The sequence below is a fragment of the Heteronotia binoei genome, chromosome 12, assembly GCF_032191835.1.
Source record: "Heteronotia binoei isolate CCM8104 ecotype False Entrance Well chromosome 12, APGP_CSIRO_Hbin_v1, whole genome shotgun sequence".
NCBI classification, from domain to species: domain Eukaryota; kingdom Metazoa; phylum Chordata; class Lepidosauria; order Squamata; family Gekkonidae; genus Heteronotia; species Heteronotia binoei.
In genome coordinates, this window is record NC_083234.1 from 73,596,699 (window position 1) to 73,612,935 (window position 16,237).

Below are 16,237 nucleotides of genomic sequence, written 5' to 3' on the forward strand. Positions count from 1 at the left end.
GAATCAGAGACTCAGAGTGGCTTACAATCTCCCATGTCTTCTCCCCCCACAACTGACACCCTGTGAGGCGGGTGGCGCTGAGAGGGCTCTCACAGCAGCTGCCCTTTCAAGGACAACCTCTACAAGAGCTATGGCTGACCCAAGGCCATGCCAGCAGGTGCAAGTGGAGGAGTGGGGAATCAAACCCGGTTCTCCCGGATAAGAGTCCGTGCACTTAACCACTACACCAAACCGGCTCCCGGAAGAAGGGGACAGCAAAAGATACGACGGCTGGACAGCGTTACTGATTTAACTAACAGGAATTTGAGCGGACTTTGGAGGATGGTGAAAGACAGGAGGGCCTGGCGTGACTTGGTCCGTGGGGTCGCAAAGAGTCGGATTCGACTGTGCGACTGAACAACAACAACTGATCGCTCATTGTTTCACACAGGGCTTTTTTTGTAGAAAAAGCCCAGCAGGAATCATTTGCACATTAGGCCACACCCCCTGACGCCAAGCCAGCCAGACCTACTTTCCTGTGCAAAAAAAGCCCTGCTTACCAGCAAGATTTTCAGGGTGTAAGCTTTCAAAAACCTGACTCTCAGTCCTCAGCAGGGAGCCTGTAACACCAGCAACGATGAGGAGGAGTTTGGGAGTGATCTTGGAGGCCTTCCTTGCTGTGGAGGCCCCAGTCACTAATGTCGCCAGGTCTGCCTTCCAGCATCCTCAGCTGTCCCAGCACCTGGTCCCTTCCTTCCCTTTTCTCCTGTGACTTGGCAACAGTGAGCCATACAATGGGCACTTCCAGGCTTGACTACTGCACCTCAGTCTACCAGGAGTGTCAAACTAATTTGTTATGAGGGCCGAATCTGACATAAAGGAGACCTTGCTGGGCCGGGCCATGTGTGTCTTAACAGGTGATGTCAGGTAGGAGATACGTGTGAACTTTATAAAGGACACAAACACAAAGATTTTTTTTATAAAATCTCAAAACATGCTTAAAAGATTAGCGCTCTTGCAATATTTTGTTCATTTAAGAGTTTCTGATAACATACTTCTTGCTCTGCATTATTGCATCAGAATCTAGAGGCAATGTCCATGCTGGAGCAGTCTTGAGTATGCTGTTCAGGTGTGTCTGTAAGTTGCAAGCCTACTTTTGATTCATTGACAATGTGCTGATTACAATGTGCCTGGTACTTTTGCATCCTCTACAGCAGTGGCCCCCAACCTTTTTGGCACCAGGGACCAGCCCCAGGGCTAGCCCGCCCACCGCAGCCCCAGGGCCGGCAGGGTGGGGGCACCAACTTCGGCCTCCCCCCTGCCCCGCCCCCCTGCGGTGCCTCCTCCTCCCTCCATTTTCACAATTTTAAGGCCCCGGAAGGGGCAGTGAAGCGCCTCTTGGGCTCTTTAAAGGTTGACCCCCCACCCCGCTGATCAGTGGGGAAAACCCACACCCAGGAAGGAAGTAGAGAGGAAGCGAGGGCAGCGCCGCTTTCTCAGCGGGTCGCTCACTGCTTCTGCCATGGTTTTCCCCACCGATCAGCTGATTGGCGGGGGGGGGGCGGCCTTTAAAGAGCCTGGAAGGCGCTTCACTGCCCCTTCCCGGGCCTTAAAATTGTGAAAATGGAGGGAGGAGAAGGTGCCACGGGGTGGGGGGCAGCAAGGCTGCGCGGCCCAGTTATTAACAGGCCACAGACCAATACCAGTCCATGGCCTGGGGGTTGGGGACCCCTTCTCTACAGCACCCCTCTCACCTACTGACTGGGGGGGGGATACTAAAGAGATCTCATTTTCTACAGGCGTCTGTTGAAAGAAGAAAAAGGAAAAAGACTCAGAGCCTGTACCTGAATTGCTTCCATTTCTAAGATGCTACTGGACTCAAATCTAACTGTTTTAATTCTACGTTTCCTCCAATACCATACCTGGTTCTTCTGCCTCCATTTCATCCTCACAACAAGTTAAGGGGAGAGAGAGAGAGAGCGCAGGACTTTGAACCCGGGTCTTTATGGCTGTAGGGTAGAATTTTACTATTATAATCACACTGGCTTTCAAAGAAGCACAATGTGGTTTTGCATAAACGTGACGAATTGAGCAATACTAGTTCCCTTTTGTTTATGCAAAATTGCAGTTTTGGGGGAAATACTTTTCTCTGAGAAGGGTGTCATTCAAGAGCATGCGCCTTGTCTTCCATATTGCTCCTGCTGATTCTTCGCTACCGACCCACGCTCTCTTTCCTGAAGAGCCGCTTCTGCAAACAATTGAGAGTGGCAAGTGCTGCCATCAAGCGACTAACAGAAAAAAGGAAAGGGGAGGTCCCCTGTGCAAGCACCAGTCGTTTTTTTCGACTCTGGGGTGACGTTGCTTTCACAATGTTTTCACGGCAGACTTTTTACGGGGTGGTTTGCCATTGCCTTCCCCAGTCCTCCACACTTTCCCCCCAGCAAGCTGGGGATTCATTTGACTGACCTCGGAAAGATGGAAGGCTGAATCAACCTGGAGTCGGCTACCTGAACCAGCTTCCGCTGGGATCGAACTCAGGTCATGAGCAGAGGGCTCCGACTGCAGTACTGCAGCTTTACCACTCTGCGCCACGAGGCTCTTCAGTGACTAACATAGCGCCCTACTTTTATTCCAAAACAGTTCCCAGCAGCAGAGGTTGCAGGGCATTCTCCCCATGGTATGATGCTTTGTATTTCATTCCAGGGAGAGGCCTTAACACAATAGCATCACATGCTTCGGATGCTGGAGGTCACAGCCACAGGCTCAGTTAAAAGATCTCCAAGTAACAGGGTGAGGTGGGGGTGGAGAGAACCAGAACCGGCCCTAGAGTGCCTAGCACCCTAGGCAAAGCTAACTTCGGTCCCGCCCCCCCACCCGTGCACTGATAGCATGACTGACTCACATGGGAGGGCACCCAATTCAGTGTCCCCAGAAGGCCGGCACTCTAGGCAATCGCGGGGCAGCCCCGGAGAGAACTTTATCTGCCTAAGACTGCAGACAGCTGTTGTCAGTCAGAGTAGACTCCGAATAAAGTTCCAATAGGAAGCAGTCTGACATGTTGCAGTGGTTTTGGTATATTTACAGTCACCAGTCTTTAATCTGGTCCCTTCTAACGTCAGAACCAAAGCGAGAGTCCAGTAGCACTTTATAGACTAACGATGTTTGTGACCGATCCAGGTGAACAGCCGTGTTGGTCTGAAGCAGTAGGACAAAGTTGAGAGTCCAGTAGTGCCTTTAGGACCAACCAAGTTTTATTCAGAACGTAAGCTTTCGTACGCATGCAGACTTCTTCAGACAAGGAATGAGGTACGGTGAGCAGAGCTACATATAGCTGGCGGGCAGTGGTTTAGAATGCAAAATGGTACCAAGTTTAAAAATCCAATGGCAAAAGAGTGTCATTAACAAACGGAAAGAACGTTTGGTCTGGATAGCATTTGAGTGGGAAATCAATAAAAGGTAATAAAAGCTGTCTGCTAATTGCCCTGTTGCTAGCAAGTGGGGTTAAATGCCCTAGCAAGGGGGGTTAAATGTGAGACCGCCTGTCTCCCTATGCGCCGCTGTGACAACGCTCATCTGAGCAGGGTCTCCTGCCAAGCTGCAAATAGGCCAAGCCAACAACTGCCCCTACCCATGCCTTCTCCACCATGGCCCCCACCTTGTGGAACAGCCTGCATGATGAGGTGAGGAAGGCTCCTGCTCTCATGGCTTTCTGGAGACTATCTGAGGAGGTGCGTAGTGACTCACCAAAGCTCCTCCCCTGCCACGAAAGTTGGGAGTCTTTTAAGGTGCTCCTGGTAGGGTTGCCAAGTCCAATTCAAGAAATATCCGGGGACTTTGGGGGTGGAGCCAGAAGACATTGGGGTGGAGCCAGGAGCAAGGTTGTGACAAGCATAATTGAACTCCAAAGGGAGTTCTGGCCACCACATTTAAAAGGCCTGCTTTCCCTCCACTGGGAAATAATGAAGGATAGGGGCACCTTCTTTGGGGGCTCATAGAATTAGACCCCCTGGTCCAATCTTTTTGAATCTTGGAGGGTGTTTTGAGAAAAGGCGTCGGATGCTACGCTGCAAAATTGGTGCCTCTACCTCAAAACACAGACCCCCCCGATACCCACAGATCAATTCTCTATTCTCAGCATGGGGTATACCCTAAATTATAGACCCGTCTGGTCTGCATTTGGTTTCCCCTAGTTGCTGGTTTCCCCTCAGTTACTCACAGAAAACAGCAACTGGTTCCCCCCCCAGGTGCTCACAGGCCGGATAAGAGCTCTGGAACAGCCGATTCCAACCTCCAGGCTGTATGTACAACATATCAGGATTAGATTTTAAGACTAGGATCTTGGTGAACCAGATTTAAGTCTCCACATGCCATGGAAGCTCGCTGGGTGACCCTGGGCCAGTTGTATGCTCCCCTACCTCGCAGGGTTGTCGGGAGGCTAAAATGGACTCTGAGATGATGCACGTCACTTTAGATCCTCTGCAGGGAAGAAAAATGGAATATAAATGAAATATATAAACAAATCTCTGGGTTGTGAACACAACAGTAATATTCTGTATTCCCACTGGTACTCACTTAAGATTTCCCAGGGAAAGTTATCCTGCCGCTGTTCTTCCCTGGAAAATCCACATGAACATCCAATATCACCCCCCCCCCCAAAAAAAAAAAAAATTCCAGGAGCATCCATGAGAATTGCTCCAAAACTCATTCCAAAGAATGAAAATGTTACATCAGAAGAACATAAATAAGCACATAAGAGATGCCAGATTGGATCAGGCCAATGGCCCATCCAGTCCAACATTCTGTGTCACACAGTGGCCAAAAAAACCAGGTGCCATCAGGAGGTCCACCAGTGGGGCCAGGACACCAAAAGTCCTCACACTGTTGCCCCCCCCCAAAGTACCAAGAATACAGAGCATCTCTGCCCCACACAGAGAGTTCCATCTATAAGAACATAAGAGAAGCCATATTAGATCAGGCCAATGGCCCATCCAGTCCAACACTCTGTGTCACACAGTGACCAAACCACCCCCCCCCCCCCAGTTGCCATCAGGAGGTCCACCAGTCGGACCAGGACACTAGAAGCCCTCCCACTGTTGCCCCTCCCCAAGCACCAAGAACACAGAGCATCTCTGCCCCACACAGAGAGCTCCATCTATAAAAATGTAAGAGAAGCCAATGGCCAATCCAGTCTAACACTCTGTTTCGCACAATGGCAAAAAAAAAAAAAATACCCAGAAGAAGTCAAGATGTATCTTTCCTCATACCCTGGAGGGAGTCAAGAGACCAATAATAAGGAACTCCACCGAATCGCACGTTTTGTTCCGGGTGTCCCTGGCTTTCCTCACGAGGAAATCTGTTAGCCTTTAAGATGTCAAAACAAACAAAACCCCAAACCCACCTCACCTGCATGCAACAGGTTAACACACCCGGAAGGGACTTCTGAAATGTAAACAGACGTGTAGTTCCATCTAAGATCTATAGATGGTGCTAATGGACTAGGCCCTGCAGATGAAGATGAAAAGGACACAGAACCATGCTACACAAGGGGGCGTCGCTATTGCGGATCAGGTGACAAGAAGTCCTAGAAATCTGTTAGCAGCAAAAGTTACTTGTGCATCTTGTGGAGCACCTCTTGGCGTTTCACGCAGAATCGTAGCCGTCAAGGAGTTCACTAATCCAGCCCCTTTGGCCTAAGAGGCTAGTTTACACAGGCATGCAAAGCGACGTATTCCAGCAATTCCCATTTAACAAGGACACTACAGTTCTCGTTTTCCATCTCCACGTACCTGTCAAATCCCTGCCCCCCTATTTTTGCTTCTGAAAATGCCTTGTAAGAACTAGGTTTGCCAGTTCCGGGTTGGGAAATACTTGGAGATTTTGGAAGAGAGCAGCGTCCAAAGTGGCCATTTTCTTCCAAAAAACTGATTGTTACCTGGAAATCAATTGTAAATCCGGGATTCTCCTAAAGATTACTCCCTACATTCGATTTCTTATGAAAATATAAACTGACTCCTTTGAAAAGCATTAGGTGTGAAGCGATATGAAGGTTCTGACTGGGTCTTATACCTGTGACATGAGCCTGCACAGCTGAACCAAAGGAAAGTATATTATAATCAGGGCTTTTTTTGATAGAAAAAGCCCAGCAGGAACTCATTTGCATGTTAGGCCACACCCCCTGATGCCAAGCCAGCCAGAACTGTGTTCCTGTGCATTCCTGCTCAAAAAAAAGCCCTGATTATATGTAAATGGCTGGTCTAATGACCATAATAATGTCTGCCTGCCTGTAATTAAGCATAAAAAGGGAAGCAGATACATTTGTGAGCCTTCTGGAGCTGGGGGGGTGGGGCGAAAACCAGAGTTTCATGGCTGTTTAACATACAAGCATTTGTGGACTGGAGTCCCCCGTCTCAACTGCATGATGCACACCCTCAGCTGGCAGGGTACATAACACAGATGACTGTAGAAACAGAACTGTAAACAAAGGCATCAAAAAGTAATGAACTGCAAAGAGGTACAGTCTGTGAGTTTCATGTCTTTTACCTTAAAGCAGGGGTGTCAAACATGCGGTCCAGGGACCGAATCAGGCCCCCTGAGGGCTCCTGTCAGGCCCCCGAGCAACTGGCTTTTGTCTGCTTCCTTTCCCCTCTTTCTTTCTTCCTTCTGCATCTCAGCTGGCTTTACAAGGCTTGCTCAATTGCATAGGAGCTACAGAACAAAACCTTGATTTTTCTCCATTGGTTGAGGCTCCTTCCCCTCCTGGCCCCTGGGGAAGGAAGGAAAGAGCCAGAGCTTCCTTTGCCCAGTTCCTGGATCCCATGGGAGAAATACAAAGAAAGTACCTTTAAAACCAACAAGTGCTAATGTTTTAAGCATGTTTTAACTTTTTTAAAAAAAAACCCTCATGTTTGTTCTATAAAAGTTTATCTCTGCTACTTTATCTTAAATAGGTACACACGTGGCCCGGCCCAACAAGGTCTCATTTATGTCAGATCTGGCCCTCATAACAATGAGTTTGACACCCCTGCCTTAAAGCAAGGACAGGCGACTTCTGGGCTGAGAATGAATGGAGAGTAGTAACTAAGAGGTTGAACTAAGAGATCACAAAACTCTTAAACTCTCTCTTGGCCTCAGCCCCTCACCAGACAAAGGATAATCCTGGCCTGCTTTACAGGGCAATAGCCAGGCCTGCCACAAAGTACTGCAGGTAAACACTTGAAAAGGCTACTGTTGAGTACTGGGTTCGATGGAAAGAACGAGGACTTCCAAAGTTGTGATTATCAGCATCTTTTATTAGTTATTCATCTTTCTTTCTTTCTTTCTTTCTTTCTTTCTTTCTTTCTTTCTTTCTTTCTTTCTTTCTTTCTTTCTTTCTTTCTTTTTCTCTCTCTTTCTTTTTTTCTTTCTCTCTCTTTCTTTTTTTCTTTCTCTCTCTTTCTTTCTTTTTCTCTCTCTCTTTTCTTTCTCTCTCTTTCTTTTTCTCTCTCGTTCTTTCTTTCTTTCTTTCTTTCTTTCTTTCTTTCTTTCTTTCTTTCTTTCTTTCTTTCTTTCTTTCTTTCTTTCTTTCTTTCTTTCTTTCTTTCTTTCTTTCTTTCTTTCTTTCTTTCTCCCGCCCTCCCCACCACAGCAGGCTTAGGGCGGCTAACATGTTCTTGTATACACATGAAATATAAAAACACATTAAGATGTAAAAAAACATAAAATCATAAAAATATTAAAACATTTCAAGTGCTATTGATCTTTAGATGGCAATCTGTTTGATAAAATGGATAGCTGCCTATCCATTTTCTGTTTTATATTCTGTTTTATATTAAGTTTTACTCTTCTGCTGTTCCGGCTGGATGTTCTATATAGTAACAGGGGAGGGACGGTGGCTCAGTGATAGAGCATCTGCTTGGGAAGCAGAAGGTCCCAGGTTCAATTCCCGGCATCTCCAAAAAAAAAGGTCCAGGCAAATAGGTGTGAAAAACCTCAGCTTGAGACCCTGGAGAGCCGCTGCCAGTCTGAGAAGACAAGACTGACTTTGATGGACCAAAGGTCTGATTCAGTATAAGGCAGCTTCATATGTTCAACAGATCTTAGGTTCATGCTAGAGGTGGTCCAGATGTTTCGAACTATTTACAACTATTTACAAGCATGCAGGGCTTTTTTTTGTAGTGGGAACTCCTTTGCATATTAGACCACACACCCCCCGATGTAGCCAATCCTCCTGGAGCTTACAGCAGGCCCTGTAAGAAGAACTCTGTCAGCTCTTGGAGTATTGGCTATATCAGGGGGGCATGGCCTAATATGCAAAGGAGTTCCTGCTACAAAACAAGCCCTGCAAGCATGAAAAAACCCAGACCTGGTTATATACAGTGAAGCTCCACCCTGCTGTATAGACCTATAGGTGCATTCAAACTTCATCTCTGTCCTCCTTTAGGTAGTCCAGGGCAGTCCAGCCAACCGGACAGCAGCTGTTTCAATCTAGGGTTGCCAAGTCCAATTCAAGAAATATCCAGGGACTTTGGGGGTGGGGCCAGGAGACTTTGGGGGTGGAGCTAGTAGCAAAGTTGTGACAAGCCTAATTGAAATCCAAAGGGAGCTCTGGCCATCACATTTAAAGGAACTGCCCACCTTTTAAATGCCTTCCCTCCACTGGAAATAATGAAGGATAGGGGCACCTTCTTTGGGGGTTCATAGAATTGGACCCCCTGGTCCAATCTTTTTAAAACCTGGAGGGTGTTTTGAAGAGAGGCACTGGATGCGATGCTGAAAATTTGGTGCCTCTACCTCAAAAAAACAGCCCCCTCAGAGCCCCAGATACCCCCAGATCAATTCTCCATTATACCCTATGGGAATCAGTCTCCATAGGGAATAATGGAGTGCCCAGTAGACATTTCCCTCCACTACCTCCAGCTCTGCTTTCTGATGACCCTGAAGTGGGGGGAAGGCCTCCAAACGGGGGGATCCCCTGCTCCCACCTGGGGATTGTCAAGATGGAGAGCTCGTGGGTATAAATAGGCAAACAAATATAGAACACTCCGTGAGGGTTTTTACTAATGCATGTAATACCAAAACAGTTTTTATACTAAACAATATTCACTGGTATTCCAAAAATCCCCTTCTGCAAAAAATGGTACCATGTTCTCTCTTTGTTTGCACTACTCCACCAAGTCAAAGAAATCCCAAAACGGATATGAGTGCTTCCCAAAACAGGGGTGGCTGCAAACGGGCTGTGCTTCTGCCCTCTTTTGCTTGGCGCTGCCTGTTTGCCTGCAAAGCCGAGAGAGGCCCAGAGTCATTTCAGACACATTTCCAGTGTTCCCATCCGCAGAGCTGGGGTTGGCGCTCCACTGCAGAGGGGCACGTGCGGACGGATGCTGTAAGAGATCAAAAGCCAATCAAAAGCCTGTCCCACCTCCTTTCTGATTGGCTGGGGCAGGGGCATCTCTGGCCCACCCATCGTTCAGAGAAGCTCACAAACAGCATTTGTCAACGCCAGCGGAACAGCACAGGTTTCATAACACCTACACGCCCAACGTCTCCACAATCAGCTCGGGGTTTTTTTGTTTGTTGGCTGGTTGCATCATTTGCCGTGCACTTTTGTATGAGCTTCCCACCCTCTCCGATCAGAGGCTTTGGTGCGCAGCCAGTAAGGGTGGGAAAACAGGGGAAAGGTAACATGATGTTCCTGGTTGCATCTCGTCACAGGCAGGTGACACTGTCCGTGCGCAGGTGCCGTGGTGTGGCGGACTGGCCAGGGTGTCAGCTTGCCCGATGGCAAGTGGGCCTCTAATGAAGCGGGCCCCCTCAAACATTAGACAATACGTTTAAAATGTGAATATCCTTTTAGTAGCTTGAAAATATAACTGTCATGCAACTAAAATTTACATTGTATTTAGGGTTGCCAGCTTCCAGGTGGGGTCTGGGGATCTCCCTCTTTTACAACTGATCTCCAGCTGGCAGAGATCAGCTCCCCTGGAGAAAATGCAATCTGTAATTACATAAAGAGAGAGAGGGGAAGCTGTAAAACAGGGGTGGCCAAACTTGCTTAATGTAAGAGCCACACAGAATAAGCGTCAGCTGTTTGAGAGACACAAGACATGAACATCAGATGTTTGAGAGCCGCAAGGGAAGGAAGGAAGGAAGGAAGGAAGGAAGGAAGGAAGGAAGGAAGGAAGGAAGGAAGGAAGGAAGGAAGGAAGGAAGGAAGGAAGGAAGGAAGGAAGGAAGGAAGGAAGGAAGGAAGGAGGAATATATCAAATATATATATCAAAAGTTTTAATTGTACCTTTTTTCCACTTATGTATTTTTTGAAGATTTTATTTATTTATTATAAAAATTAAATGATTGCCTTATAGTTGTGGATTGGCCCCCTAGGTCTCCTGGCAACCAATATTTTTAGACCCAGCCCACCAATGCGTGACAGACGCACCTTCCCTTAGCAGCAGAGGCCTCTAGGAAAAGATCCGGGTGCACAGCCAGTGTGAAATGCCCCCCTCCCCTTTATAGCCTGCGTTAGTGTCTCCCGTTTCCAAGCAAGAAATGTGGGAGGAAAATGAGCTCAGAGGCTGAAGCATCGGCGCATTGCCCAAGAACTTTCAGGCGCATCAAATAAGATGGGCAGTTGCTCAGAAGACACCGGCTAGATGCAGAGGGGCTGTCCTTTTAGAGCAGGGGTGGCCAAACTGTGGCTCAGGAGCCACATGTGGCTCTTTGACACATATTGTGTGGCTCTCAAAGCCCCCACTGCCCTGTCAGCTGGCGTGGAGAAGGCACTTGTCTCTTTAAATCACTTCTCTGAGCCAAACCAGGCAGCAGCTTGGAGAATGTATTTAAAATTGCTTTCTTTCCATCTCTCCCTCCTCCCAATCTATTTTCCTTCCTTCCTTCCTTCCTTCCTTCCTTCCTTCCTTCCTTCCTTCCTTCCTTCCTTCCTTCCTTCCTTCCTTCCTTCCTTCCTTCCTTCCTTCCTTCCCTTGCAGCTCTCAAACAACTGATGTTCAAGTCTTGTGGCTCTCAAACAGCTGACGTTTATTCTATGTGGCTCTTACATTAAGCAAATTTGGCCACCTCTGTTTTAGAGCTTGCCCTCTCCTGCCCAGGCCTTCTTCTGTGGAAGTCAGAGACATTACAACAGACGGGGATGTTGCACTGCAAACTGCGAGCAAGCAGTTGGCTGGTGTGTGAAAACACCTGCCTTGGAAGCAGGGTGGCCAGGCTCCAGGTGAGGCCTGGAAATCTCCCAGAATGACAACTGATCTCCACGCTGCAGAGATCAGTTCCCCTGGAGAAAATGGCTGCTTCAGAGGGTGGACTCTATGGTAGGGGTGTCGAACTCATTTGTTATGAGGGCCAGATCTGACATAAACGAGACCTTGTCCAGCCGGGCCATGTCAGACCAGGCAATGTGTATACCTAAGAGAGCCAGTTTGGTGTAGTGGTTAAGTGTGCGGACTCTTATCTGGGAGAACCGGGTTTGATCCCCCAATCCTCCACTTGCAGCTGCTGGAATGGCCTTAGGTCAGCCGTAGCTCTCGTAGGAGTTGTCCTTGAAAGGGCAGCTGCTATGAGAGTCCTGTCAGCCCCACTCACCTCACAGGGCATCTGTTGTGGGGAGAGAAGATATAGGAGATTGTGAGCCGCTCTGAGATTCTGATTCAGAAAGAAGGGTGGGGTATAAATCTGCAATTCTTCTTCTTTAAGATTTGGTAGCAGAGATATAAACTGTATGAAGGACACAGACAAACACAAGGATTTTATTTTTAAACTTAAAATAAAACATCCTTAAAACATTATCACTCGTTGGTCTTAAAGGTGCTTTCTTTATAGTTCTCCCATGGGATTCAGGGAACTGAGCAAAGGAAGCTCTGGCTCTTTTCTTCCTTCCGCAGGGGACCAGGGGGGGGAAGAGCCTCAGTCAATAGACGGAAGAGAGACTTGGCTCAGTAGCTCTGCTGTGCAATTGAGAGAGCCTGGCAAAGCCAGCTTTGCCTCCCCTCCACTTCCTCCCCGAAGAAGGAGCCTCAGCCAATGGAGAAAACAAGTTTTGCTCTGTTGCTCCTGTGCAATTGGGCAAGTCTTGTAAAGTGTCCTGTTGGAACTCTCTGTCTGGGGCAGTGATGCTCTGTGTTCTTGGTGCTTGGGTAGGGCAGTGGAAGGACTTCTAGTGTCCCGGCCCCACTGATGGACCTCCTGATGGCACCTGGGTTTTTTTTGGCTGCTATGTGACACAGAGTGTTGGACTGGATGGACCATTGGCCTGATTCAATGTGGATTGTCTTATGTTCTCTTAAGCAAGCTGTTATGCAGAAGGAAGCAAGAGAGAGGGAGAAGGAAGCAGATGACAACCAGTTGCTTGGGGGCCTGATAGGAGCCCTCTGAGGGCCTGATTTGGTCTCCGGGCCATATGTTTGACACCCCTGCGCTATGACATCCTCAGCACGATGATGTCACCTGCCAGTTACATTATAGCACTGGGCATATTGCAGAGAAACAATCAAGCACAGGGGTGGCCAAACATGCTTAATCTAAAAACCACATAGTATAAATGTCAGATGTTTTAGAGCCACAAGACATGAACATCAGATGCTTGAGAGTCATGAGGAAGGAAGGAAGGAAGGAAGGAAGGAAGGAAGGAAGGAAGGAAGGAAGGAAGGAAGGAAGGAAGGAAGGAAGGAAGGAAGGAAGGAAGGAAGGAAGGAAGGAAGGAAGGAAGGAAGGAAGGAAGGAAAATAGATGGGCAGGGACAGGAGGGAGGGAGAGGTGGAAAGAAAGCAACTTTAAATCCATTGCCCAAGCTGCCAGGTGGCTTGGCTTCGATAAGTGATTTAAAGAGACCGATGCCTTCTCCATGCTGGCCAATGGGGTGGTAGGAGCTTTGAGAGCCACACAAAATATGTGTGAAAGAACCACATGTGATTCCCAAGCCGCAGTTTGGCCGCCTCTGATCCAGCACTTGGGGGGAAACTCTATGTTTAGGAAAGGAAGATGTTGCACATTCTTCCCAGTTTTTTATCCCTTGATTGGGATCTGGGACCAAAACGTCAGGACGGACGTAGATGGGTGAGAAAGTTCTGGGGGAAAACTGGCCAGGAGAAAGATTCCATTTCCTCCCCTGCAAGTCTGCTGCTTCTTCATAAATAATTGCCTCCCTCCTCAGACTTACACCGATTGCTTAGAAATCGTATTAACAATTCCGCCTGGACCACATAAAGCATCCACACACCTCAGTGTCCTGTTTCCCGGTCTAGACAGCCAGGTGTTTCTAGGAAACTGGTCATAAACTACGGCTGCCAAGTTCCCGAGCTGGGCTGAGGTACCTCTGCCCTGGAGGTTTCCAACTCGCTAGCCCGCATTGGGCCGGTGGGGGGGGGATCCTCCCCCGATGTCTCCGGTGCAATAACATCACTGTGAGTGATGTCATTGCTCCGACGACCACGCGCCAGCCACTCTAGGAGCTTCCAGGAAAACTCTATGATTCCCCCGGATGCTCTAGCAATTTGAGAGAGGAAATTCCATTTCATCACAGAGTTTTTCCTCCCAAATTGCTGGAGCATCTTGGAAAACCACAGAGTTTTCCCAGAAGCTCCTAGAACAGCCAGCATGTGACATTGTCGGTGCAATGACATCACTTGCGAGTGACATCATCGCGCTGTGTGCGCTCTGCACACATGTAAACAGTCCCCCGCCAGAAGCTGCGGGGGATTTGGCAACCCTGCCATAAACCCAGCATCTCTCCCCCTATGGTTTTCCCTGAGAGCTGGCATTCGAAGGTAGATTACCTTTGAACGTGGAGGTCCCATTTAGCTATCACTGCTCACAGTTGCTGACAGACCCTGGATTTCTCTAATGCCCTTTTGAAGACACTCTATACCAGGGCTGTCAAACTCATTTGATGTGAGGGCCAGATCTGACATAAAAAGATGAAGAAGATGAAGATATTGGATTTATATCATTTGATGTGAGGGCCAGATCTGACATAAGAAGACGAAGAAGATGAAGATATTGGATTTATATCCCGCCCTCCACTCCGAAGAGTCTCAGAGCGGCTCATAATCTCCTTTACCTTTCTCCCTCACAACAGTCACTCTGTGAGGTAGATGAAGTTATTGGATTTATATCCCGCCCTCCACTCCAAAGAGTCTCAGAGCGGCTCATAATCTCCTTTACCTTCCTCCCCCACAACAGTCACCCTGTGAGGTAGATGCAGGTATTGGATTTATATCCCGCCCTCCACTCCGAAGAGTCTCAGAGCGGCTCACAATCTCCTTTACCTCCCCCCCCCCCACAACAGACACCCTGTGAGGTAGATGAAGATATTGGATTTCTATCCCACCCTCCACTCCAAAGAGTCTCAGAGTGGCTCACAATCACCTTTCCCTTCCTCCCCCACAACAGACACCCTGTGAGGTAGATGAAGATATTGGATTTATATCCCGCCCTCCACTCCAAAGAGTCTCAGAGCGGCTCACAATCTCCTTTCCCTTCCTCCCCCACAACAGACACCCTGTGTGGTAGATGAAGATATTGGATTTATATCCCGCCCTCCACTCCAAAGAGTCTCAGAGCGGCTCACAATCTCCTTTCCCTTCCTCCCCCACAACAGACACCCTGTGAGGTAGATGCAGGTATTGGATTTATATCCCGCCCTCCACTCCGAAGAGTCTCAGAGCGGCTCACAATCTCCTTTACCTTCCTCCCCCACAACAAACACCCTGTGAGGTGGGTGGGGCTGGAGAGGGCTCACACAGCAGCTGCCCTTTCAAAGACAACCTCTGCCAGGGCTATGGCTGACCCAAGGCCATGCTAGCAGGTATAAATGGAGGAGTGGAGAATCAAACCTGGTTCTCCCAGATAAGAGTCCGCATACTTAACCACTACACCAAACTGGCTCTCTCTCACATAAATGAGACCTTGTCGGGCAGGGCCATGTGTGTCATAAAATGGGATGCAGGAAGATAAACTTTATAAAGGACATGAACTCAATTAAAGATTTTTTTTAAAAAAACCTTAAAACATGCATAAAAGATTAGCTCTCTCTTATAACTGACACCTCTTCCTTTGAATTATTGCATCAAAATCTGGAGACAATGTCTGTGCTGTAGCAATTTTGAGTATGTTGTTCAGGTGCGCATCTGTAAGTTGCAAACCTACTTTTGGTTTACTGACATTCATTACAGAAATCTCACGTTCAATGCTTCGAGCCTAAATATGAAACGGCTGGGAATTGCGAGCTTTTGTACATAAGCTGCTTCATGTCCTGGTCAGCCAATGCAGAAAATAGAGGCTTGGTTCTGTAGCTTGATTGAGCATGCCTGGCAAAGCAAGCTGTGATGCAGAAGGAAGCAAGAGAGAGGGAGAAGGATGCAGACAACAATGAGTTGATAGTGGGCATGATAGGAGCCCTCCAGGGACTGATCCGGCCCCCGAGCCACATGTTTGTCACCCCTGCTCTATACCTTGGTGACAGTAGCAGCCACTTCCTTAAGTTCATGATGCATGGTGAGAAGAAGCATTTCTTTGGGTCATTCCTGTTCAGCGTGAGTTGGGTTCTAACACGCATGACAGTGTCCCCTCTAGCTTAGACTAGGGGTGTCAAACATGCAGCCTGGGGGCCAAATCAAGCCCACGGAGGGCTCCTATCAGGCCCCTGAGCAACTGGCTCTTGTCTGCTTCCTTCTCCCTCTCTCTTGCTTCCTTCTGCATCACAGTTTGCTTTACAAGACTTGTTCAATCACACAGGAGCTACAGAGCAAAGCCTCTATTTTCTTCGTTGAGGCTCCTTCCCCTCCTGGTCCCCTGGGGAGGGAAAGAGTCAGAGCTTCCTTTGCTCAGTTCCCTGGATCCCATACGAGATACAAAGAAAGCACCTTTAAGACCAACAAGTGTTATTTTTAAGCATGTTTTATTTTAGGGGGTTTCCCCCCCCTAATCTTTAGTTGTTTTCATCTGTGTCCTTTAGAAAATTTATCTCCACTACCTAATCTTAAATAGGTACACACATGGCCCGGCCCAACATGGCCTGACCCGAGAAGGTCTCATTTATGTCAGATCTGGCCCTCCATAACAAATGAGTTTGAAGAAGATGATGATATTGGATTTATATCCCGCCCTCCACTCCGAATTTCAGAGTCTCAAAGCGGCTCACAATTTCCTTTATCTTTGTCCTCCACAATAGACACCCTGTGAGGTGGTTGGGGCTGAGAGAGCTCTCACAGAAGCTGCCTTTCAAGGACAACTCCTATGATAGCTATGGCTAACCCAAGGCCATTCCAGC